Source organism: Mobula hypostoma, chromosome 2 (genome assembly GCF_963921235.1).
Source record: "Mobula hypostoma chromosome 2, sMobHyp1.1, whole genome shotgun sequence".
In the NCBI taxonomy this organism is placed as follows: domain Eukaryota; kingdom Metazoa; phylum Chordata; class Chondrichthyes; order Myliobatiformes; family Myliobatidae; genus Mobula; species Mobula hypostoma.
The window spans coordinates 146,333,391-146,358,995 of NC_086098.1; the positions used below are offsets into that span (position 1 = coordinate 146,333,391).

General features: G+C 44.6%; 1 protein-coding gene across 2 annotated transcripts in view; it reads right to left on the minus strand.

Annotated features, from left to right (window-relative positions):
• Nucleotides 1-25,605, minus strand: part of LOC134359652 (interferon gamma receptor 1-like) — a 91,061-nt gene that overhangs the window by 47,260 nt on the left and 18,196 nt on the right. The gene's annotated exons all lie outside the window — the stretch shown is intronic.

The following is a 25,605-nucleotide window of genomic DNA, read 5'->3' on the forward strand; positions in this document are numbered from 1 at the left end:
CACAGTCATGGGTGCACAGAGAGTAAAGGTTTAGGATACAGCCCCGGGGGTTATGTAAGGAAAGAGTTAAATGTGTGTGGGTGTTGCTACAGAAAATCAGCGGAAATTGATTTAACTTTGTTTTTTCCTCCCTCTCAGTAATTCGTTTGCACTGGAATGTACCAGGTTAATCCGGACTGGGACTGGTTAAAATCCTCTCCGCTAACCCCGGACCGCCTTCGGATAATGACGACAGTTGCCTGGTCACGGACTGCAGCCGAGTCACGTGATATCGCCCCGCCTGAGGTCCGGGCTGTCTCACTGACTTGCTGCGGGCGGGGCCTGGTCTTCTGACTCCCAGTCCCGGTCCCCGTTACCGTGCGACCTCGGTCAACGTGCCCATCCCCGTGAGTGCCCCTGAACCCCCACAACACCCATCCTAGCGGGTGCCCCTGAACCCCACAACTCCCACCCCCTGGGGACTCCACTGAACCCATTCCCTGGGTGCCCCTGAACCCCACAATAACCCCTCCCATAAATGCACTACACCCATCCCCACCCCCGTGCCTCTGATCTCACAGCCCCAGGTGCCGTTGTGCTGCATACCAGCCACTGACGCGTGTCCCACAACACTCGTGACAATTTACATGCTCTGAGTCTGACTAAGTGTTGCTATGAAGCTGATCAGGAGGGTTACCTGGAAATGCAACATGATCTAGTGGCAGCTCAGAGAGGAAGTAAGTGCCAGGAAGTCGGGGGCAGCTATGTAAAACTTTCTGTTAGGCTGCACTTCAGCATTTCCGGTTCACCCAGTTCAGGAAGGGTTTGCAGGCTTTGGAGAGGTTCGCCAGCATGCTGCTCAGATTTACAGGGTTTGAACTATGAAGAGCTTGGGTTGTTTTCCCTGGCACAGCGGAGGCCAGTCAGAGGTTTATAAAATTAAGAAACTTACACTGTGTGGACAGAATCTTCTTTCCCTGGGTGGAAATGTCAAACACGAGGGGGAAAACTAAAAGGAAATTTTAGAAGTTTCTTTTAAGAATGGTAGGGTCTGGATGGTGGGTGTAAGGCACTCCTTCTCCAGCCTGCAGGTCATCCTTGGGTAAGGTGTAGAACCTGCTTAGCCCTCCCCCACCCCCGATCAGGGTAATGTGAAGCCATGGGAGCAGGGGTGGACAATCGTATGAGTAGCAGGTGTGTACCACAGGCCCTGGTTATACGAATGGGGCCACCCGTCTTGTAAAGACACTGCCGAGAAGAAGGCAATGGCAAATCACTTCTGCAGAAAAATTTGCCAAGAACAATCATGGTGATGGAAAGACAATGACTGCCTACGTCACATGACTCAGCCCATAATGATGATGCGTGCCTGGAATAAGCAGCCTAGGGTGGTAGTGAAAGTAGACAGAATATTGGCGTTTAAGAGGGCTTTAGAGACATAAGTGTCAAGGAATGTGGATCTTCAGTTTAATTCAGCATTGTGTTTAGGACAGACATTGTGTGCTGTATTGGCCTGATGCATTAAAAAAAAATAGGCCTTAGCAAGTACACAACCAAGACTCTCACAGTATCTAAACTATCATGAGACTAACAATTGTTTTTTTTAAGCAAGCACACCACAGGCCTGTGGGTTCCGTGTGGTTGCTTAGTAACACACTAACATCAGAACAGGGAACAGCTCTCCACCTGCTGCGATGTTCTACCTTGGACAATAATGGACATTAGATTAGATTATGAGGACACTCAGACCTCGTTTATTGTCATTTAGAAATGTATGCATTAAGAAATGATACAATGTTCCTCCAGAGTGATATCACAAAAAAAAAGGACAAACCAAAGACTAACACTGACTAACCAGCAACTTTGATGTGCCTCTTCCTAGAGATGCTGCCTGGCCTGCCGCATTCACCAGCAACTTTGATGTGTGTTGCTTGAATTTCTAGCATCTGCAGTATTCCTGTTGTTTGCGTTTTTAAAACTAACACTGACAAGACCACATAATTATAACATATAGTTACAACAGTGCAAAGCAATACCATCATTTGATAAAGAGCAGACCATTACAGTAAAAAAGTCTCAAAGTTCCGATCAACTCCCGATAGTCCCCGATAACAGGCGGCAGAAGGGAGAAACTCTCTCTGCCATAAACCTCCAGGCACCGACAACTGTCGATGCATTGGAAGCACCTGACCACAGCTGACTCTGAGTCCGTCTGAAAACTTCGAGCCTCCGACCAGCCCTTTGACACTGAGCACCATCTCTGCCGAGCGCTTTGACCCCGCCCCGGCCGCCGAGCAACAAGCAAAGCCGAGGATTCGGGGCCTCCCCGCCGCCCCCCCGGAGATTCTGGATCACACAGTAATAGCGGCAGCGAAAAGGCATTTTAGAAGTTTCTCCAGATGTTCCTCCGTTCCCTCATGTCTGCCTCCATCAAATCAGGCTTGTGCACGGCCCCCTACTTGACAGATTACAGATATCATTCACCGGAGTGGCCGCGCATGCTGCGTTGCACCACCATTAAATGTGGAAATGGGCAACAATGTGGCAATAGTAGATGCTAGTGGAAGTATGACCTCATAAACACCAAAATGCAATTTTGTTTAATGTGCTTCAGCACCACTACTTTATCATTTCCTGTCAGAGTCGCCGTATGTACAGACACCTCCAGGAACAATTATTTTTTTTCCTCCTGTGCACTGGAAATGACATTCTACAATCCTGAATCTTGAATTTTCAACAGTCAACGATTCAGGCTGAGATCCTTCATTGCATCCTGATGAGCCCGAAGCTTTGACAGATTTTCCCCCTCTACAGATGCTGCCTGACCTGCTAAGCTCCTCCAGCAATTTGTTTTTTGCTGAAAGGTGGCAGGTTTCTGCTGCTCAGCAATGGTTGAGGGTCGATATGAAAGGGTGACTGCACTAACCAGCATGCTGACCCAAGAGACTGCTGAAATCTCAAACATTAAGCTAACTACACTAGGAACTCAGTAGGTCATGCAATATCTGTGGAACGGAATGGATAGGCAACAGATCAGGTAGTGACCCTCCACCTAGACTGAAAGACAATGTGGGCTGTACCGGTATAAGGAGGTGACTAGAAGGGGTGGACAAGAGCCGGCTGGATCCAGCTGAGAGGAATTTTCAACAGATAGAGTGGGGAAGGGGGGATTGCGACCGAGGCTAGGAAGTGATAGTGGCTTTTTTACCATCGAATATAGCATAATACTATAAGTTATAGGAGCAGAATTATGCCATTGGGCCCATCGAGTCTGCTCCTTCATTCCATCATGGCTGATTTATTATCTCTCTCCACCCCGTTCTCTTGACTTCTCCCGGTAACCTTTGATGCCCTAACTAATGAAGAAACCATCAACTTCCACTTCAAATATATTCATTGACTTGGCCTCCACAGCCATCTGTGATATTCTATAGATTCACCACCCTCCGGCTAAAGAAATTGCTCCTCGTCTCTGTTCTAAATGGACAGCCCTCTATTTTGAGACTGAGCCCTCTGGTCCCAGACTCCAGACGTCCTCTCCACATCCACTCTACCTAGGTCTTTCAATATTTGATAGATTTCAAAGAGATCCTCCCTCATTCTTCTAAAGTCCAGAGGGCACAGGCCCAGAGCCATCAACTGCTCATATGTTAACCCTTTCACTCCTGGAATCATTCTCAAGAACATCCTCTATACCAGGGGTTCCCCTTACTCAATGGTACCAAAAAGGTTGGGAGCCTCTGTTCCATACCTCTCCAATGCCAGCATATCTTTTCTTCGATAAGGAACCTAAAACTGCTCATAATACTCCAAGCATGGTCTAACCAAAACCCTATAAAGCCTTATATGTGCCAGGAATTGCTGGGGTGAGTGCAATTCCGGCAACATTCAAACTCCAAACCCCTCCATTACCATTGTGTTGAAATTGAACCCGCATCCACCACTTGTGCCGGCAGCTTGTTCCACACTCACATCACCCTCTGAGTGAAGAAATTTTCCCTCATGTTCCTCTTAAGAATTTCAACTTTCACCCTTAACCCATGACCTCTGGTTCCAGTTCCACCCAACCTCAGCTGAAAAGGCCTGCTTTCACTTAGCCTGTCCATACCTCTCATAATTCTGTATACCTCTAGCAAACCTCCCCTCATTTTCCAGGGAACAAAGTCAAAATCTGTTCAACCCTTCCCTGTAACTCAGGTCGTCAAGTCCTGAAAACATCCTTGTAAATTTTCTCTGTACTCCTTCAATCTTAATGATATATTTCCTGTAAGTAGGTGACCAGAATTGCACACAATAAAATTGCTCGTTACCGTTTCATTGAGCTCCGATGAGCCTTTGATCTGAAACATTAATTCTGTTTCCACAGATGGTGTTTGACCTAGTGAATGTTTCTCACACTTTTTTCCATTTAGTTCTGATTTCCAGCACTTGCAGTTCCTTGATTTTCTCTTTCTTCAGACATGCCTCCAGAAACAGTTCCTCAATAACTGGCGGGTCCTGCTCTGACTGTCAGTGGCTGGTTCTTCCTCAAAACTACAGGTTCATCAGTCACAGAGTAACACAGCATAGAAACCAGCCCTTTGGGCCAGCTCATCCATGCTAGCCAAGGTGCCTTCCCGAGCTTGTCCAACATGCCTGCATTTGGCCCATATCCCTCTAACCCTTTCCTATCCATGGAACTGTCCAAATATTCTTTAAACACTGTAATTGGAGCTTCCTCTGGCAGCTCATTCCACAACACTGGTATTATCTTTGTGAATCTCTTCTTCATCCTGTCTAGTTTAATCATATTCTTCCTCTAGCAAGACATCCATAGATACTTATGTTTTGGTTCAAACTAAATACAGGAGGAACTCAGCAGGTCAGGCAGCATCTACAGGGAGGAATAAACAGCCGATATTTCGGGCCGAGACCATCATCGGGATTGGACAATATTCTACCATTAAGCAAGGAATCCTTGGACTCCAGGTTTGGAACCCCTGCTCTAAACCTTTGTCAGATTCAATGCTATTTATATTCTATGCCCACCAAAAGAGTTAAATAAAAACTTGTATTTATTTAAGAACTTGCAGTCTCCTGATGAAGGGTCTTGGGCTGAAACTTCAAAGTACAAAATAAATTTATTATTGAAGTACATACAGTGCATATAAAAAGTATTTGCGCCCTTTGGAAGTTTTCACATTTTATTATCTTACAACATTGAGTCACAGGGGATTTAATTTGCTTTTTCTGACACGATCAACAGAAAAAGACTCTTTCGTGTCAAAGTGAAAACAGATCTCCTCAAAGTGATCTAAATTAGCTGCAACATAAAACACAAAATAATTGATTCCATAAGTATTCACCCCCTTCAAGTCAGTATTTAGTAGTTTTGTCAGATTGTATGGGGATTATGAAGGAATAACCCTTTTTCAAGTTCAGCCACAAATTCTTAGTTGGATTAAGGTCAGGACTCTGACGCCCACTGCAAGACATTAACTTTGTTGTTTCTAAGCCAGTCCTGTGTAGCATTGGCTTTATGCTGGTGTCTTTGTCTTGCTGGACAACAAATCTTCTCCCAAGTCGCAGTTCTCTTGCAGACTGTTTTCCTTCAGGATTTCCCTGAATTTTGCTGCATTGAATTTACCTTCTACCTTTGCAAGTCTTCCAGAGCCTGCTGCAGTGAAACATCTCCACAGCATGACACAGCCACTACCATGCTTCACGGTAGGGGTGGTGTGTTTTTGATGATGTGCGGTGTTTGGTTTACACCAAGCATAACATTTAGACTGATGGCCAAAAAGTTCAATTTTGGTTTCATCAGACCATAGAACCTTCTAACAGCTGACTTCAGAATCTCCCACGTCTTCTGGCAAACTCTAGCTGAGATTTCCTGTGAATTCTTTTCAACAGTGGCATTCTCTTTGCTACTCTCTCCCATAAAGCTGTGACTCGTGAAGCACCGGGCAACAGTTGCTGTATGGGCAGTCTCTCCCATCTCAATCACTGAAGCTTGTAACTCCTCCAGAGTTGTCATCAGTCTCTTGGTGGCCTCCCTCACGAGTCCCCTTTTTACATGGTCACTCAGTGTTTGAGGATGGCCTGTTCTAGGCAGATTTACAGCTGTGTCATATTCTTTCCATTTCTTGATGATTAGTTTAATTGTACTCCAAGGGATATTCAGCGACTTGGAAATTTTCTTGTATCCATTTCCTGAATTGTGCTTTTCAGTAACCTTTTCACAGAGTTGCTTGGAGTTTTCTTTTGTCTTCATGGTGTAGTTTTTGCCAGGACACAGACTCACCAGCTGTTCTTCTTCTTCTTCTTCTTCTTCTATTTCTGGCTGTTTAGACACATCTAGGCGTATTACAGCCCTTCGCAGGATGCATAATTAATTATAGAACTTCAAGGAACACAAATTCTCGAATATAACCTAGTCTCACGTATAAACTGAATAATAAACTCTTCAATCAGATGTTGGTTCTCTTGATGGCCAAACAAAGATTTAATAGAAAACCAAAATAAACTTAAGCCAGATAGCCTCTTGAACAACATGCTTCTTTCAATTTTGTGTCGATTACAGCTCAGCAAAACATGCTGGACTGTCTCTGGACTACCACAGTCACATAATCCAGTAGGATGTTTTCCTGCAACACACATCAAAGTTGCTAGTGAACACAGCAGGCCAGGCAGCATCTCTAGGAAGAGGTGCAGTCGATGTTTCAGGCCGAGACCCTTCGTCAGGACGAACTGAAGGAAGAGTGAGTGAGAGATTCGGAAGTTGGAGGGAGAGGGGGAGATCCAAAATGATAGGAGAAGACAGGAGGGGGAGGGATGGAGCCAAGAGCTGGACAGGTGATTGGCAAAAGGGATACGAGAGGATCATGGGACAGGAGGCCCGGGGAGAAAGACAAGAGGCGGGGGGGGGACCCAGAGGATGGGCAAGGGGTATATTCAGAGGGACAGAGGGAGAAAGAGGAGAGTGAGAGAAAGAATGTGTGTATAAAAATAAGTAACAGATGGGGTACGAAGGGGAGGTGGGGCATTAGCGGAAGTTAGAGAAGTCGATGTTCATGCCATCAGGTTGGAGGCTACCCAGACCGAATATAAGGTGTTGTTCCTCCAACCTGAGTGTGGCTTCATCTTAGAGGAGGCCGTGGATAGACATGTCAGAATGGGAATGGGATGTGGAATTAAAATGTGTGGCCACTGGGAGATCCTGCTTTCTCTGGCGGACAGAGCGTAGGTGTTCAGCAAAGTGGTCTCCCAGTCTGCGTCAGGTCTCGCCAATATATAAAAGGCCACATCGGGAGCACCGGACGCAGTATATCACCCCAGCCGACTCACAGGTGAAGTGATGCCTCACCTGGAAGGACTGTTTGGGGCCCTGAATGGTGGTAAGGGAGGAAGTGTAAGGGCATGTGTAGCACTTGTTCCACTTACACGGATAAGTGCCAGGAGGGAGATCAGTGGGGAGGGATGGGGGGGGACAAATGGACAAAGGAGTCGCGTAGGGAGCGATCCCAGCGGAAAGCGGGGGGGGGGGAGGGAAAGGTGCTTAGTGGTGGGATCCCGTTGGAGGTGGCGGAAGTTACGGAGAATAATATGTTGGACCCGGAGGCTGGTGGGGTGGTAGGTGAGGACCAGGGGAACCCTATTCCTAGTGGGGTGGCGGGAGGATGGAGTGAGAGCAGATATACATGAAATGGGGGAGATGCCTTTAAAAGCAGAGTTGATAGTGGAGGAAGGGAAGCCCCTTTCTTTAAAAAAAGGAGGACCTGTCCCTCGTCCTAGAATGAAAAGCCTCATCCTGAGAGCAGATGCGGCGGAGACGGAGGAATTGAGAGAAGGGGATGGCGTTTTTGCAAGAGACAGGCTGAGAAGAGGAATAGTCCAGATAGCTGTGAGAGTCAGTAGGCTTATAGTAGACATCAGTGGATAAGCTGTCTCCAGAGACAAAGACAGAAAGATCTAGAAAGGGGAGGGAGGTGTCGGAAATGGACCAGGTAAACTTCTTGAGGGCAGGGTGAAAGTTGGAGGCAAAGTTAATAAAGTCAACAAGTTCTGCATGCGTGCAGGAAGCAGCGCCAATGCAGTCGTCGATGTAGCAAAGGAAAAGTGGGGGACAGATACCAGAATAGGCATGGAACATAGATCGTTCCACAAAGCCAACAAAAAGGCAGGCATAGCTAGGACCCATACGGGTGCCCATAGCTACACCTTTAGTTTGGAGGAAGTGGGCGGAGCCAAAGGAGAAATTATTAAGAGTAAGGACTAATTCCGCTAGACGGAGCAGAGTGGTGGTAGAGGGGAACTGATTAGGTCTGGAATCCAAAAAGAAGCGTAGAGCTTTGAGACCTTCCTGATGAGTGATGGAAGTATATAGGGACTGGACCTCCATGGTGAAAATAAAGCGGTGGGGGCCAGGGAACTTAAAATCATTGAAAAGTTTAAGAGCGTGAGAAGTGTCACGAACATAGGTCGGAAGTTTTCCTATTATCTTTAAATAATAGTTTAACCCACAATGCCCCAACCTAAGTCTTGTTAATTTCACCATATCTCTACGACTTAAAAGGTAACAGTCTGAGATCTTTTTAACTAGTGGGTGACTAGAAAAATAATGCCTGCCCCTTAATTCATTTTTCCAATCCTCCTGCCACTTCTTCTCTATACCTTTTTTAAATCCTACTTCTCAATTCTGCTCTGCCTAGGGGAACTCTAATTTCTACTTGCCTGCTCCGTAAGGAAGACTTTGCAATGCCATCCACAATTTCATTTCCCTCCACCCCAGTATGCCCAGGTACCCATGAAAATCTAACTGCACAACCCATCTTCCCTACTCTAAACAACACTAAGAGAATCTCAATAACTATATCAGGACGAGCTTTTAATTTATTCCCTTTTATAGCCTCTAAGGCAGCAGCAGAATCAGAATAGGTGATAACCCTACGTGATCGAGAGTCTTCTATCCACCATAAGGCCCAAGAGGATTGCTAATAATTCTGTTGCAAAGACAGAAACACCATCTGAAACCTGGTGACCAATCTTAACTCCAAGTTGAGACACATACATCCCAAATCCTGCCCTACTGCTCTCTGGGTCCACTGAGCCATCAGTAAAAATCTTCAGATAAGATCCCCATTTATTATTTAAATATTCATTTGTGATCGTCACTGATGAAATTGCACTGCTTCCTTGAAGCTGAAAAAGGAGGAATAGGTCTACCTCTGGTTCTGGAAAGAGCCAAAAAGGGACAGGTGGCAAGCAAATTTGGTCAACTATGTCTTCCTCAGTCAGTTTCAATTTCACAGCCCAGTTATTAACCAAATATAAAAATGGGTATCTTTTAATTTTACTTTGGCGCTCTGACTTCCCCTGCAAAATACACTTTGGTGGACAGCTGTGATTGAATCCATTTAGTTTTGCCCAATACTGCAGGCCCAACTGAATTTGTCTTAAATGCAGAGTCACTTCTCCCATCTCCACACATAATGCTGGGACTGATGTTGTTCTAAAAGCTCCACAACAGAGTCTAAGTGCATTGGACTGCACAGTGTCTAGTTTTCCAAGCACTGCCGTAGCAGCAGAACCATAAGCAATACAACCATAATCTATAACTGATCTAATTATAGCTAGATATATTAATACATTTATATATTATATAAATACATAGTTTCCCGCCCTGCTCCCCAATCGCATCCAACAATACTTCTCATAACACTTAAAACTTTCTCATACTTTCCAATTTTTTTTTATCTACAAGAACCCTCCAAGTAAGTCTTTCATCAAACCAGTCACCTAAAAACTTGAATACCTTGACTTTTTCTGGTGGAGAATCATATAGACATAATTCACAATCAGGAATCTTTCTTCTAAAGCCAAAAATCATATGTTTGGACTTAGAAGCAGAAATCCTGAAACCACATTTATTAGCCCAGTTTTCAACTGATCTTAAAGCCTTTTGTACCTGCCTTAATATATACTTGATGTTTCTTCCTCTTTTCCAGATTGCACCATCGTCTGCAAACAATGATTTGCCAAATCCTGTCCCTACCTGATCAAAGATATCATTTATCATAACATTAAAAAGAACTGGACTAATGACAATTCCTTGAGGGGTACCATTACCTATTTTACCTTGGAGCTTATTCCACCTATTCTTACTTGAATTGCCCTTTCCTTAAGGAAACCTTTGACCCAATTAAACATTCTACCTCTAATTCCCGCATCATAGAATTTAATTAATAAGCCATCCCTCCATAGTGAGTCATATGCTCTTTCAATATCTAGAAATACACATACCATTACTTCTCTATTTTGAAATGCTTTTTTAATATCATGATCTAAAAGGGCAACAGATTCCATTGTTGATCTTCCAGTTCTAAAACCATTTTGATAGGCAGCAAAATGTCCCTTATTTTCCAAAAAATAAACAAATGTGTTGGTGACCATTTGTTCCATAATTTTACAAAGCACTGATGTTAAAGCTATAGGCTGATGCAAACTAGGACTAGACGCGTCCTTACCTGGCTTTAAAACTGGAACTACCACTGCATGCTTCCATGCTACTGGTAATCTTCCTTCTTTCCACACTGAATTACACAATGCTAGAATTTCTATTAATACAGAGTCATCTAAATGCTTAAGCAATTTGTAACACAGTCCATCCCTACCAGAAGTGTTTGAACCTGATTGGACAGCTTCCTGCAGTTCCTGAAGGGAGAAAAACAAATTTATGGAGCTATTATCATCCAAACTCCTGTCCAATTTCCAACTTTCCTTTAACATAATTTCCTTTCTCAAATCACCTAACTCTCCAGAACTGTGTAATGCTTGGAACACCTCTACAAACATATCAGCCTTTTCCTTATTGGTTACAGCTTCAACATCTCCTTCCAGCAAAGCTGGGATAGATGGTCTCCTATATATTCCTGACATTCTGTGAATGATCGTCCATAGCTGCTTTATAGGTGTCTCAGGGCCCAGGGTTCCACAAAATCTTCTCCAACTATCCCTCTTTGCATTTTTAATTATTCTCCTTGCTACTGCTCTTTCCTTTTTATACTCCATTAACACTCTAACACTGGGTACTTTCTTAATTTCCTGTAAGCTCTATTTCTGTTTCTTACAGCTATATCACAATCTTTATTCCACCACGGAACTAGTGCTCGAGCCTTAGGAACATTCCGTAGCGGAATAGTCAACTGAGCAACTGAATGAATTATAGGTCAGAGGGATTCATTCCAATCGTCTATGGAACCCTCGCTATTAATCTCTTCTGTTATATCCACAGCTTTCTCCTGGTACTCATCCCAATGAGCCAAAGAAAAATTATTCCTAGCAGACCTCTCCTCAACTTCTACTATCAAATTTCTACCAAATCTACATAATATAGGATAGTGATCACTTCCTATTGTGTATCTGTCCATAACATCCCATTCCCCAACCCTAGTTAAGTTTGAGGAAGTGATGGATAAGTCTAAGTGACTACAAGTATTCTTTACAATATTATATCTTGTAGGCTTTCCGTCATTTAGCAGTACCATGTTGTATTTATCTAGTGTTACGTACCCCGTAACTGGGTTGCCAAACCAGCAGAAATGGATCACTCAGTTGGAGTCTGGAGTACTAGAACTAAGAAAGTTTTATTAAAGAAACAAGCAACACAGTAATCGAAAGGATAATAAATGCAACAATTCAACAATGATAACCACACATGTGCACAGAATTAAGATAACAGCATCAATCAAGCTCTATCGTTGTCTAGGGGTAAATGACCAATTTCAAAATGACTCAAAGTTCAGTCCAGTTTGTAGTTCAGTTCGCAGTAATCGTTGCCATGGCGGTGGACAACGTGGGGGAAGAGAGAGATAGAATAGGAACAACTCATCATTCAGAACGGCTTCACTCACAGACCAGCAAGATGGCTCACAGACCAGCGAGATGGTTCACAAACAGCTTTTGGGCGGGTCCTTGGTGATGTCACCTGAGGTCACCGACTGTGACCCCTCCTCCAGATGCGGTCGATCCTCTGCAGTGAACCCGGCACCCAGGCAAGGGCGGACACACACCGGGTTCCCGCTGATCGTACCTTTCCACCCACTCGTGAGAAGCGTACCGCTTCCAGGGTCTCGTTACCTCGGGTGGCGTGTGTGTCTGTCTTAGCGAACCTGTCCCTTTTTATCCCCCTGCTGGGGTATCGCCTGTCCATCACTTCAAACAGTTCAGGGCTCAAAGGGGGGAGCCGCTCCAGACAGCTCTTCCTCCCACATCCCTTCATTACACATCTCCAGACGCTGCTCCATTGTTCCTTATCTCTCCTTCCCCTGAGGGCAGGTGGCAGACCAACTGCTGATGCCACTGATGCTAGCCCAGGCCAGCAAACATCTTAATTTTATGTGTATTCTCGTAACACTAGAAACTCCTCTATTACCGTTCCATTACTATCTTTACTTTCACTTCCCCACATAGGATTATGGGCATTGAAATCTCCAACCCAGATTACTGGGGATCTTACCTTATTCATAATTTCATCCAAATCTGATAACATCATATTACCTGGATTATAAAAGTTAATCAACATTATTTGACCACGAGAGCTCCAAAACTCGACAGCCACAATTTCAAGGTTAGATTTAAAATTAAGTCTTCTAAACTGGAGTCCTGTTTTTATGAAAGTTGCACACCCTCCACCAGATTTACCCATTCTGTCAGCTCTCAAACTATCATATATCCAGGGATCACAAAATCTTAATGAGGCTTTAACCATGTCTCCTGTATACAGATCAAATCAGGCTTGTCTTTAAAAGTTCCAACAAATCTTTTAAATTCTTGACCATTTGCAGATAAACTGCTTGCATTCCATTGTAATATTAAAAACACCCAAATACTAATTATTGGCCTCTTCATCCACATAAAGCTCCTCCGTACTCTCTGATCCCGACAACTGGGAAGTATTCAGTGATTGTTTGTCATATACTCATGTAATTTTTCCAGTGAAATCTGTTTTATATCAAGGAATCTCTCTGCAGCTCCAACAACTACTTTTATCATAGCCGACCTCTTGGCTGTAGTTTTAGTCCCCACCAGTACATCAACAACAAATGCCAAAAAAGATTCTTTAGTCATCAACAACATGCCTGAAGGAACCATAGTTGGAGAACTCAGAATGAACTGACTCCCCATCATTCCAATCTTTTCTTTACTTATCCTTTGCTCTCTATCAACGTTCTTTACTGCTTCTGTGTATGATATTTTTTGTTGGATACTAACATCCTGAATCTGCTTCGCCTTACTAAATTACTCACATCCTCTGAACACCGCTATATGGTCCCCTCCACAGTTACTGCACTTTTAGGCACCGCTGCCTTACATGCTTTAATATCATGATCCTCTCCACATTTCATACATCTTCTTTTACCTCCACATGAACCAGCAATGTGTCCAAATCTCTGGCAATTATAACAGCGTAAGGGAGGTCTAATGTATTCTCTAACTTGATAAGACATGCACCCAGGATGGACTCTAGTTGGAAGAACATCACCTGCAAAAACCAGAAGAACAGGAGAATCCCAATTACCACTTTCTCTCGATTTTAATCGTTTGGCTTCAATCACTCGACCACCTTTAATATCGTCCAAAATTTCCTTTTCAGTTATGCCAGACCAAATACCATACACTACCCCCTTAACTCCCTTCCTTTCTTTCAGAGTCATACACTCCACTTTCACAACCAATTTTCCCACTGTTATATTGGTCAATATCTTTGCAACAATTTTTCAGCAATCCATTAGACCAAATCTTGGTCTGGAACCCTTTACCTATTTGGTTCTCTAATGCTGTTGCCACTTTCAAAGGATTAAGGGCTCTAAATCCTCCCTCCCCTTCCTTCTGACTTTTAATTTTATACAGAACTATAAATTCCTCCAATTCACTCATTTTCCTCAATTTGTTGTCCCCTATTACTTCAGGTCTTTTACTTGATGCACCCCTTTTTTGGCTACCCTTACTTCTGGAGTATTCCACAATCTCCCACCCTCTTCCTTCAATCTCAACCCCCCCTCTCCCTTTTGCAGTCATAGCCTACAAACTAACCCTTTCCAAACTACTAGGCTCCTCCACGCCAACCCCAACTCCCAGCCGGCAGCCCAGCCACAATGAAGAAGCATGCAGCCAGCCCTCGGCCAACCAACACAGCCCATCAGCTGATAACTAACTCAATTGCCGCTGATTATCCCCCTAACTCCTCACCAGCAGCTGGACCTTCCAGATGCGGGTGTATTGTTACTCCAATCGATTCAAACACCCTGACTGCACACAGGCAATCTCCATTTAACTGATTATGTGGCTTCTAAAACCAATTGGCTACACCAGTGATGATTTGGTCTGTCATATTAAAGGGGGGGTGAATACTTATGCAATCAATTATTTTGTGCTTAATATTTGTATTTAATGTAGATCACTTTGTAGAGATCTGTTTTCATTTTAATACAAAGAGTCTTTTTCTGTTGATCAGTGTCAAAAAAGCTGAAATAAATCACTGTTAATCAATGTTGTAAAACAACAAAACATGAAAACTTCCGGGGGTGGGGGGGGGGATGAATACTTTTCCTTAGGCACTTATATGTCACCATATAACCCTGAGATTCATTTTCTTTTGGGTATATTCACTGAATACAATAACCAGAATAGAATGCACCCACTGGGCACACAACCAGTATGCAAAAGACAGCAAACTGTCTAAATACTAAAAGACAGAAATATTAAAAATAATAAATAATCAATAAATATTGAGAACTGGAGGTGATGTGTTCTTGAATGTGAGCCCATAGGTTGTGGGAACAATTCAGTGACGGCACAAGTGAAGTGAGCGAAGTTAAGTGCCATAGGGATCAGTGCTGGGTCCATTGTTATTTGTCATCCATATCAATGATCTGGATGATAATGTGGTAAATTGGATCAGCAAATTTGCTGATGATACAAAGATTGGAGGTGTAGTAGACAGTAAGGAAGGTTTTCAGAGCCTGCAGAGGGACTTGGACTAGCTGGGAAAATGGGCTGAAAAATGGCAGATAGAGTTTAATACAGACAAGTGTGAGGTATTGCACGTTGGAAGGACATACCAAGGTAGAGCATACAGGGTTAATGGTAAGGCACTGAGGAGTGCAGTAGAACTGAGGGATCTGGGAATACAGATACAAAATTCCCTAAAAGTGGCGTCACAGGTAGATAGGGTCGTAAAGAGAGCTTTTGGTACATTGGCCTTTATTAATCAAAGTATTGAGTATAAGAGCTGGAATGTTATGATGAGATTGTATAAGGCATTGGTGAGGCCGAATCTGGAGTATTGTGTTCAGTTTTGGTCACCAATTTACAGGAAGGATATAAATAAGGTTGAAAGAATGCAGAGAAGGTTTACAAGGATGTTGCCGGGACTTGAGAAACTCAGTTACAGAGAAAGGTTGAATAGGTTAGGACTTTATTCCCTGGAGCGTAGAAGAATGAGGGGAGATTTGATAGAGGTATATAAAATTATGATGGGTATAGATAGAGTGAATGCAAGCAGGCTTTTTCCACTGAGGCAGGGGGAGAAAAAAACCAGAGGACATGGGTTAAGGGTGAGGGGGGAAAAGTTTAAAGGGAACATTAGCGGGGGCTTCGTCACACAGAGAGTGATGGGAGTATGGAATGAGCTGCCAGACGAGGTGGTAAATGCGGGTTCTTTTTTAACATTTAAGAATAAATTGGACAGATACACGGATGGGAGGTGTATGGAGGGATATGGTCCGTGTGCAGGTCAGTGGGACTAGGCAGAAAATGGTTCAGCACAGCCAAGAAGGGCCAAAAGGCCTGTTTCTGTGCTGTAGTTTTTCTATGGTTTCTATCCTGTTCGGATCGAGAGCCTGATGGTTGAGGGGTATTAACTGTTCCTGAAACTGGTGGTGTGAGACCTGAGGCTCCTGTACCTAATTCCTGATGGCAATTGTGAGAAGAGAGCATGACCTGGGCGGTGGGGGTACTTGATAATGGATGCTGTTTTCCTGTGATAACGGTCTGAGTAGATAGCTCCATGGTCGGGACAGCTTTACTCATGATTGACCGGGCCCTGTCCACTACTTTTTGTAGGATTTTCCATTCAAGGGCATTGGTGTTTCTATACCAAGCTGAAATGCAACCAGTCAATATACTCTCCACCGCACATCTATAGAAGTTTGTCAAAGTTTTAGATGTCATGCCAAAACTTTGCAAACTACTAAGGAAGTGGAAGTGCTGCCGTGCTTACTTTGTAATTGCACTTCTATGTTGGGCCCAGTACAACAATGATAACACTGAGGAATTTGAAGTTGCTGACCTCCTCCACCTCTGATCCCCCAATGAGGACTGGCTCATGGACCTCTGATTTCCTCCTCCTGAAGTCAATAATCAGCTCCCTGGTCTTGCTGGCATTGAGGAAGAGGTTGTTGTGGCACCATTTAGCCGGATTTTCAATCTCCCTTCCAAGTGCTGATTTGTCATCACCTTTGGTTTCCTTTCCGTAAGTGCTGTCTGGGCCGTAGAGTTCCTCCAGAACTGTGTGGGTCCCTTGCATTTATTTTTGCTTCTCATGATCTGAACCATGCAGTGCTCTTTCAGAACTGCACCGTAACATCAGCTTGGCCAGTGTGGTTAAGTTGCTCGAATGGGGTTTGTGCCCACAAACTGTCTCACAAGCCAGAGTGGTGCTACTGCACTTCCATCACAATAGCAGTCAGTGAGTCATAGGGTCATACAGCATGGGAACAGGCCCTTCCACATTGACCAATATTCCCATCTCAGTCAGTACCATTTGGCCCATATCCCTCTAAAGGAAGGCTTCCCAACCACAGACCCTTTACTTAATGGTTGGGGTCCATGGCATAAAGACAGCTGGGAACCCCTGCTCTGAACTTTTCCTATCCAAGGGCCTTCAAATGTTGCTCATGTACCTGCCTCAACAACTTCAATGGGATAAAGGTGCTGGAAAAGGGTCAGTAGCATCATGAAGAATCTCACTCACCCTGCTCATGTCCCACGCCCATAAGACCGTAAGATATAGGAACAGAAGTAGGCCATTCGGCCCATCGAGCCTGCCCCGCCATTAAAATCATGGACTGATCCAATTCTTCCAGTCATCCCCACTCCCCTGCCTTCTCTCCATACCCTTTGATGCCCTGGCTAATCAAGAACCTATCTATCTCTGCCTTAGATGCACCCAATGACTTGGCTTCCACAGCCGCTTGTGGCAACAAATTCCACAGACTTACCACCCTTTGACTAAAGTAATTTCTCTGCATTTCTGTTCTAAATGGACATCCTTCAATCCTGAAGTCATGCCCTCTTGTCCTAGACTCCCCTACCATGGGAAATAACTTTGCCATATCTAATCTGTTCAGAATGTTTCAATGAGATCCCCCCTCGTTCTCCTGAACTCCAGGAATACAGACCAAGAGCTGCCAAATGTTCCTCATACAGTAACCCTTTCATTCCTGGAATCATTCTCGTGAACCTTCTCTGAACCCTCTCCAATGTCAGTATACCCTTCCTAAAACAATGAGCCCAAAACTGCACACAATACTCCAAGTGTGGTCTCATGAGTGCCTTATAGAGCCTCAACATCACATCCCTGCTCTTATATTCTACACCTCTAGAAAAGAATGCCAACATTGCATTCGCCTTCTGCACCACTGACTCAACCTGGAGTATCCTGAACAAGGACTCCCAAGTCCCTTTGCATCTCTGCATTTAGAATTTTCTCTCCATCTTAAATAATAGTCTGTCTGTTTATTTCTTCCAACAAAGTGCATGACCATACACTTTCCAACATTGTATTTCATTTGCCACTTCTTTGCCCATTCCCCTAAACTATCTAAGTCTCTCTGCAGGCTCTCTGTTTCCTCAACACTACCCGCTCCTCCACCTGGCTTTGTATCATCAGCAAATTTAACCACAAATCCATTAATCCCATAGTCCAAATCATTGACATACATCGTAAGAAGCAGTGGTTCCAACACTGACCCCTGTGGAATTCTACTGGTAACCAGCAGCCATCCAGAATAGGATCCCTTTTTTCCCCACTCTGTTTTCTGCCGATCAGCCAATACTCCACCCATGCTTGCAACTTCCCTATAAATCCATGGGCTCTTATCCTGTTAAGCAGCCTCATGTGCGGCACCTTGCCAAAGGCCTTCTGAAAATCCAAGTACACAATATTCACTGCATCTCCTTTGTCTACCCTGCTTGTAATTTCCTCAAAAAATTGCAGTAGGTTGGTCAGGCAGGATTTTTCTTTCAGGAAACCATGCTGGCTTTGGCCTATCTTGTCATCTGTCTCTAGGTACTCGTAATCTCAACCTTAACAATCGATTCCAACAACTTCCCAACCACTGATGTCGGGCTAATAGGTCTATAGTTTCCTTTCTGCTGCCTCCCACCCTTCTTAAATAGTGGAGTAACATTTGCAATTTTCCAGTCACCCGGTACAATCCCAGAATCTTACTAGCTCTTCTTTCAGTTAGTCCTGACGAAGGGTTTTGGCCCAAAACGTCGACTGTACCTCTTCCTAGAGATGCTGCCTGGCCTGCTGCGTTCACCAGCAACTTTTTTGCATGTTGCTTGAAATTCTAGCATCTGCAGATTTGCTCATGTTTGCATTGATCATATTGTGATCACTGTTCCCTAAGGGTTCCTTAACCCTAAGCTCTCTTATCACCTCCGGATCATTGCACAACACCCAGTTCAGCACAGCTGATCCCCTAGTGGGATCAACAGCAAGCTGTTCTAAAAAGCCATCCCTTAGACATTCTACAAATTCTCTCTCTTGAGGTCCGGTACTGGCCTGGTTTTCCCAATCCATTTTCATGTTAAAATCCCCAACGATTATCATGACATTGCTCTTCTGACACACCCTTTTTATCTCCTGCTGTAATTTGTAAACCACATCTCGGCTGCTGTTTGGAGGCCTGTATACAACTGCCATTTGGGTCCTTTTACCCTTGCCATTTCTTAACTCAACCCATAGAGACTTTACACCGTCTGATCCTATGTCATCCTTTTCTACTGATTTAATATTATTTATTAAACACAGGGCCACACCATCCCCCCTGCCTAATAACCTATCTTTCTGATACACCGTATATCCTTGGACGTTCAGCTCCCAATGGCAGCCATCCTCTAGCCAAGTTTCAGAGATGGCCACAACATCATACTTGCCAATCTGGAGCTGAATTTCAAGATTGTCCATTTTATTTCTTATGCTGCGTGCATCCAAATATAACATTTTCAGTCCAGTATTTGTTGCTTTCTGTTTTAACTGCACCACGCGTCTATTGCCCTGTAAATCATCCCACTGGCTGTGATTATGCCTCATCTCCTCCCTCACCTTCCTATCAAATCTGTTGCACGCTATCTTTGATTTATTTCTGTTTCCCCCTTCCTCAGCCCTATCACTCTGGTTCCCATCCCCCTGCCAAATTAGTTTAAACCCTCCCTAACAGCTCTATTAAACCTGCCTTTTTGATATTGGACCCCTTTGGGTTCAGGTGTAACCCGTCCTTTTTGTACAGGTCGTACCTCCCCCAGAAGAGCCCCCAGTGATCCAGGAACGCAAAGCCCTGCCTCCTACACCAGTCTCTCAGCCATGTATTAATATGCCTGATCATGCTATTCTTGCACTCACTAGCATGTGGCATAGGCAGCAATCCTGAGATTACTACCCTAGAGGTCCTGCTTTTCAGCTTCTACCCAGCTCCCTGAATTCTCTTGTCAGGACCTCCTCCCTTTTTCTACCTGTGTCATTGGTACCAACGTGTACCAAGACTTCTGGCTGTTCACTCTCTCCCTTCAGAATATTCCGCACCCAATCTGGGACATACCATACCCTAGCACCTGGGAGACAACACACTGTGCGGGTATCTCTATCAGGCTGACAGAACCTCCTGTCTGTTCTCCTCACTATGGAATCCCCTATGACTACCTCATTCCTCACTGACCACGGAACCAGGCTCAGTGCCAGAGACCTGATCGCCGTGGTCGTCCTCTGTCAGGTCATCCCCCTCAACAGCACCCAAAATGAGATAACGATCACTGAGGGGAATGGCCACAGGGGTACTCTCTGCTTCCCTTCCCTTCCTGACAGTCACCCACTACAGCCTTCAGCTCTCACAGCCTCGGCATGACTAACTCCCTGTAGCTCTTATCTATCTCCTGGAGATCTTGGAGGAGGCGTCTAATCATCCACACCAGGACCACCAGACTCAAAAACTGTTACTTTCCCCAAACAATAAGGCTGATCAACACCTCTTCACACTAACCCACCCACCAGCACTCCAAGCCCACTACCTTATCATTTCCTACCAGTCACTCCTGTTCCTAGCATCACTTTATGGATATACAACCAATCTATGTACATAAGCTCGAAAAAAATCTGCAGATCCTGGAAACCCACAACAGCACATACAAAATGCTGGAGGAACTCAGCAGGCCAAGCAGCATCTGTGGAAAAGAGTACAGTCCACGTTCTGGGCTGAAGCTCGGCATCAGACCGGTGGAGGGGGCCGAAACGATTAGTTTGTTCTGCTTTACACTTGCCTGCTGGAAATGACGTCAAGCAATCTCCAATCTTAAATCTAGAAGCATTTTCCATATACTGATGACCCTCAGAGTGAAGTAGTTGCCCGTCAGGCGCTGATTAAATCTCTCCCCTCTCACCTCTAGTTCATAGAACATCGAACGGTACAGCACAGTGTGGGCCCTTCAGCCCCATGATGTTGTGCTGACCCATAGAAACACATTCCATGAGTATCAGTTCCTGGTTCCCCAAGTGATGATAGAAAAATTGAGGGTTATTATGACAGAGCAGGTCTGCCACAAGTAAGTTCTTCCTCTTCCTCCCCCCAGTAGCCCGGTCATTCTCATTATCCCTATTTGGGATGATCGGGTGCACACACAGCACGGGCACTTTTGTTTGTACTCACACACTCCAGGGCAGCAGCACTCTTTGACGCAGCCTGTTGTTGTCGCTTCCCGTTTCAGGGAGGGGACCCACCTGATGGGTGGGGTGTCTCACAAAGGGTGCCTGCTTGTCCACAGGTGCTGCCTGGCCTGCTGAGTTCCTCCCGCATTTTGTGTGCGATGAAAGTCTGCGGTAGCACACGCTCAGTGGAAGAGTTCATTCTGCCGGATGGGAAGGGCGCTGGCTCCCTGGAAAACGGTTAGCTGCTGATTGCCTGTCTTGTGCCATGTCATTGTGATCTTATTGTGAGGAATGTACTTGTGGACTTGAGTGATTGAGAAGAAGGATGTGAATTCCTTATTTTGTTTCGAGTAAAGGGTCTGCTTCTCTTTTCACTGAATCAGATTTCTCAGATTCTGCATTTCCAAGATCCTGTTTCACAGAGATTCTGCATCTCAGTTATGAAGGGAAGGGTTGATTGATCTTAAAGTGGGCTAAAGGGGCGGCAGAACATTGTGGCTCTTAAGGAGCTTGTACCATGTGATGCACATGTGACCTAATGTTCTATGTCCTACAGTAACAGGGATATCGAGGAGCAGATTGGGAAACAGATCCTGGAAAAGGTGTAATAATAACAGAGTTGTCGTGATGGGTGATTTTAATTTCCCAATTATCGATTGGAATCTCCATAGAGCAAGGGGTTCAGATGGGGTGGGGTAGGGGGAATTATGAGGATATCAGGCAGGAAATTGGAGGCTTAAATTGGAAACAGATAGGGTAAAGTACAGAAGAAATGTGGCAAATATCCAGGGGATATTTGTGTGGAGTACGTTCCAATGAGACAGGGAAGTTATGGTAGGGTACAGGAACTGTGGTGTACAAAGGCTGTATAAATCTAGTCAAGAAGAAAAGAAAAGCTTACAAAAGGTTCAGAGAGCTAGGTAATGTTAGAGATCTAGAAGATTATGAGGCTAATAGGAAGGACCTTAAAAAGGAAATTAGGAGAGCCAGAAGGGGCCATGAGAAGGCCTTGGCAGGCAGGATTAAGGAAAACCCCAAGGCATTCTACAAGTACGTGAAGGGCAAGAGGATAAGACGTGAAAGAATAGGACCTATCAAGTGTGAAGGTGGGAAAGTATGTATGGAGCTGGAGGAAATAGCAGAGGTACCTAATGAAAACTTTACTTCAGTATTCAGTATGGAAAAAGATCTTGGTGATTGTAGTGATGACTTGCAGCAGACTGAAAAACTTGAGCATGTAGATATTAAGAAAGAGGATGTGCTGGAGCTTTTGAAAAGCATCAATTTGGATAAGTCACCGGGACCAGATGAGATGTACCCCAGGCTACTGTGGGAGGCGAGGAAGGAGATTACTGAGCCTCTGGTGATGATATTTTCATCATCAATGGGGATGGAAGAGGTTCCAGAGGATTGGAGGGCTGGGGATATTGTTCCTTTGTTCAAGAAAGGGAGTAGAGATTGCCTAGGAAATTATAGACCAGTGAGTCTTACCTCAGTGGTTGGTAAATTGTTGGAGAAGATCCTGAGAGGGAGGATTTATGAACATTTGGAAGGTATAATATGATTAGGAGTAGTCAGCATAGCTTTGTCAAGGGCAGGTCATGCCTTACGAGCCTGATTGAGTTTTTTGAGGATGTGACTAAACACATTGATGAAGGAAGAGCAGTAGATGTAGTGTTTATGGATTTCAGCAAGTCATTTGACAAGGTACCCTATGCAAGGCTTATTAAGAAAGTAAGGAGGCATGGGATCCAAGGGGACATTGCTTTGTGGATCCAGAACTGGCTTGCCCACTGAAGGCAAAGAGTGGTTGTAGACGAGTCATATTCTGCATGGAGGTCGGTGACCAGCGGAGTGCCTCAGGGATCTGTTCTGGGACCCTTACTCTTTGTGATTTTTATAAGTGACCTGGATGGGTTAGTAAATTTGCTGATGACACAAAGGTTGGAGGTGTTGTGGATGGTGTGGAGGGCTGTCAGAGGTTACAGCAGAACATTGATATGATGCAAAACTGGGCTGAGAAGTGGCACTAGGAATTCACCCCAGATAAGTGTGAAGTGGTTCATTTTGGTAGGTCAAATATGAATGCAAAATATAGTATTAATGGTAAGACTCTTGGCAGTGTGGAGGATCAGAGGGATCTTGGGGTCCGAGTCCATAGGACACTCAAAGCAGCTGCGCAGGTTGACTCTGTGGTTAAGAAGGCGTATGGTGTATTGGCCTTCATCAACCGTGGAATTGAATTTAGGAGCCGAGAGGTAATGTTACAGTTACATAGGACCCTGGTCAGACCACACTTGGGGTACTGTGCTCAGCTCTGGTCGCCTCACTACAGGAAGGATGTGGAAGTCATAGAAAGGGTGCAGAGGAGATTTACAAGCATGTTGCTTGGATTGGGGAGCATGCCTTATGAGAATAGGTTGAGTGAACTTGGCCTTTTCTCCTTGAAGCGACGGAGGATGAGAGGTGACCTGATAGAGGTGTATAAGATGATGAGAGGCATTGATCATGTGGATTGTCAGAGGCTTTTTCCCGGGGCTGAAATGGTTGCCACAAGAGGACACAGGTTTAAGGTGCTGGCGAGTAGGTACAGAGGAGATGTCAGGGGTAAGTTTTTACTCAGAGAATGGTGAATGCGTGAAATGGGCTGCCAGCAATGGTGGTGGAGGCGGATACGATAGGGTCTTTTAAGAGACTTTTAGATAGGTACATGGAGCTTAGTAAAATAGAGGGCTATAGGTAGGTCTAGTAATTTCTAAGGGAGGGACATGTTCGGCACAACTCTGTGGGCCGAAGGGCCTGTATTGTGCTGTAGGTTTTCTATATTTCTATGTTCTAACCCTGGGATAGGCATGTTCACTCTTCTTAATGGCCCTCATGGTTTTGTACACCTCTGTGTGATCACATTTCAGTCTCCTATGCTCCAAGGAATAAAGTCCCAACCTGCTCAATCTCTCTCCATAACTCAGTTTCTTGAGTGCCAGAAACGTCCTTGTAAATTTTCATTGTACTCTTTCAAGCTTAATGGCATCTGTAGCAGGGCAACTAAAACTGTACATAGTACTCTAAGTGCAGTCTCACCAATATCTTGAACAACTGCAACATAATATCCCAACTTCTGTAGTTAGTTCCTGACTGATGACGGCCAACACACCAAGAGGTTTCTTCATTGCTCTGTCTACCTGTGATGCCACTTTTGGAGAACATTGTTCTTGTACTCCCAGGTTCCTCTGTTCTAAAAAAAACCCAGGACCCTGCCTTTCATTGTGAAAGTCCCAACCTCATCTGTCTTTCCAAAACACAGCCCCTCGCACTGATCCAAACTAAACTGCATAAAGACCAGAGGAGTTGAGTCTGGTGGTCTTGCCCACCCTGCTCATGGTCTGTTTGTCCCACTCCCATCAGGGAGGAGGCTACCCAGCATTCACACCAGGATCATCAGACTCAAAACCAGTTATTTCCCCCAAGCAGTAGGGCTGATCAACACCTCCACCCACTAACCCACCCCTCCATACCCCCAGCCACCACTACTTGGTCATTTCACCTTATGCACAGACAGTCCTGTGCTTAGCACCACTTTATGGACATACAATCAATCTGTGTATATGTCAATTTTATGTACTTACAGTGGCATGCAAAAGTTTGGGCACCCCTGCTGAAAATTTCTGTTACTGTGAATAGCTAAGCGAGTAAAAGATGAACTGATTTCCAAAAGGCATAAAGTTAAAGATGACACATTTCTTTAATATTTTAAGCAAGATTACTTTGTTATTTCCATCTTTTACAGTTTCAAAATAACAAAAAAGGAAAAGGGCCCGAAGCAAAGGTTTGGGCACCTTGCATGGTCAGTACTTAGTAACACCCCCTTTGGCAAATATCACAGCTTGTAAACACTTTTTGTAGCCAGCTAAGAGTCTTTCAATTCTCGTTTGGGGATTTTCACCCATTCTTTCTTGCAAAAGGCTTCTAGTTCTGTGAGATTCTTGGGCCGTCTTGCATGCACTGCTCGTTTAAGGTCTATCCACAGATTTTGGATGATGTTTAGGTTGGGGGACTGTGAGGGCCATGGCAAACCCTTCAGCTTGCGCCTCTTGAGGTAGTCCATTGTGGATTTTGAGGTGTGCTTAGGATCATTATCCTGTTGTAGAAGCCATCCTCTTTTCATCTGCAGCTTTTTGACAGACTGTGTGATGTTTGCTTCCAGAATTTGCTGGTATTTAATTGAATTCATTCTTCCCTCTACCAGTGAAATGTTCCCCATGCCACTGGCTACAACACAAGCCCAAAGCATGATCTATCCACCCCTGTGCTTAACAGTTGGAGAGGTGAGCAAACATCATACCGTCTGTAAAAGAAGCTGAAGATGAAAAGAGGATGGCTTCTACAACAGGATAATGATCCTAATCTCACCGCACACTTATAGGAAGAGGTACAGTCAACGTTTTGGGCCGAGACCCTTCGTCAGGACTAACTGAAAGAAGAGATGGTAAGAGATTTGAAAGTGGGAGGGGGCGGGGGGGGGGATCCGAAATGATACGAGAAGACAGGAGGGGGAGGAATGGAGCCAAGAGCTGGAAAGTTGATTGGCAAAAGGGATACAGTACAAGGCTGGAGAAGGGAGAGGATCATGGGACAGGAGGCCTAGGGAGAAAGAAGTG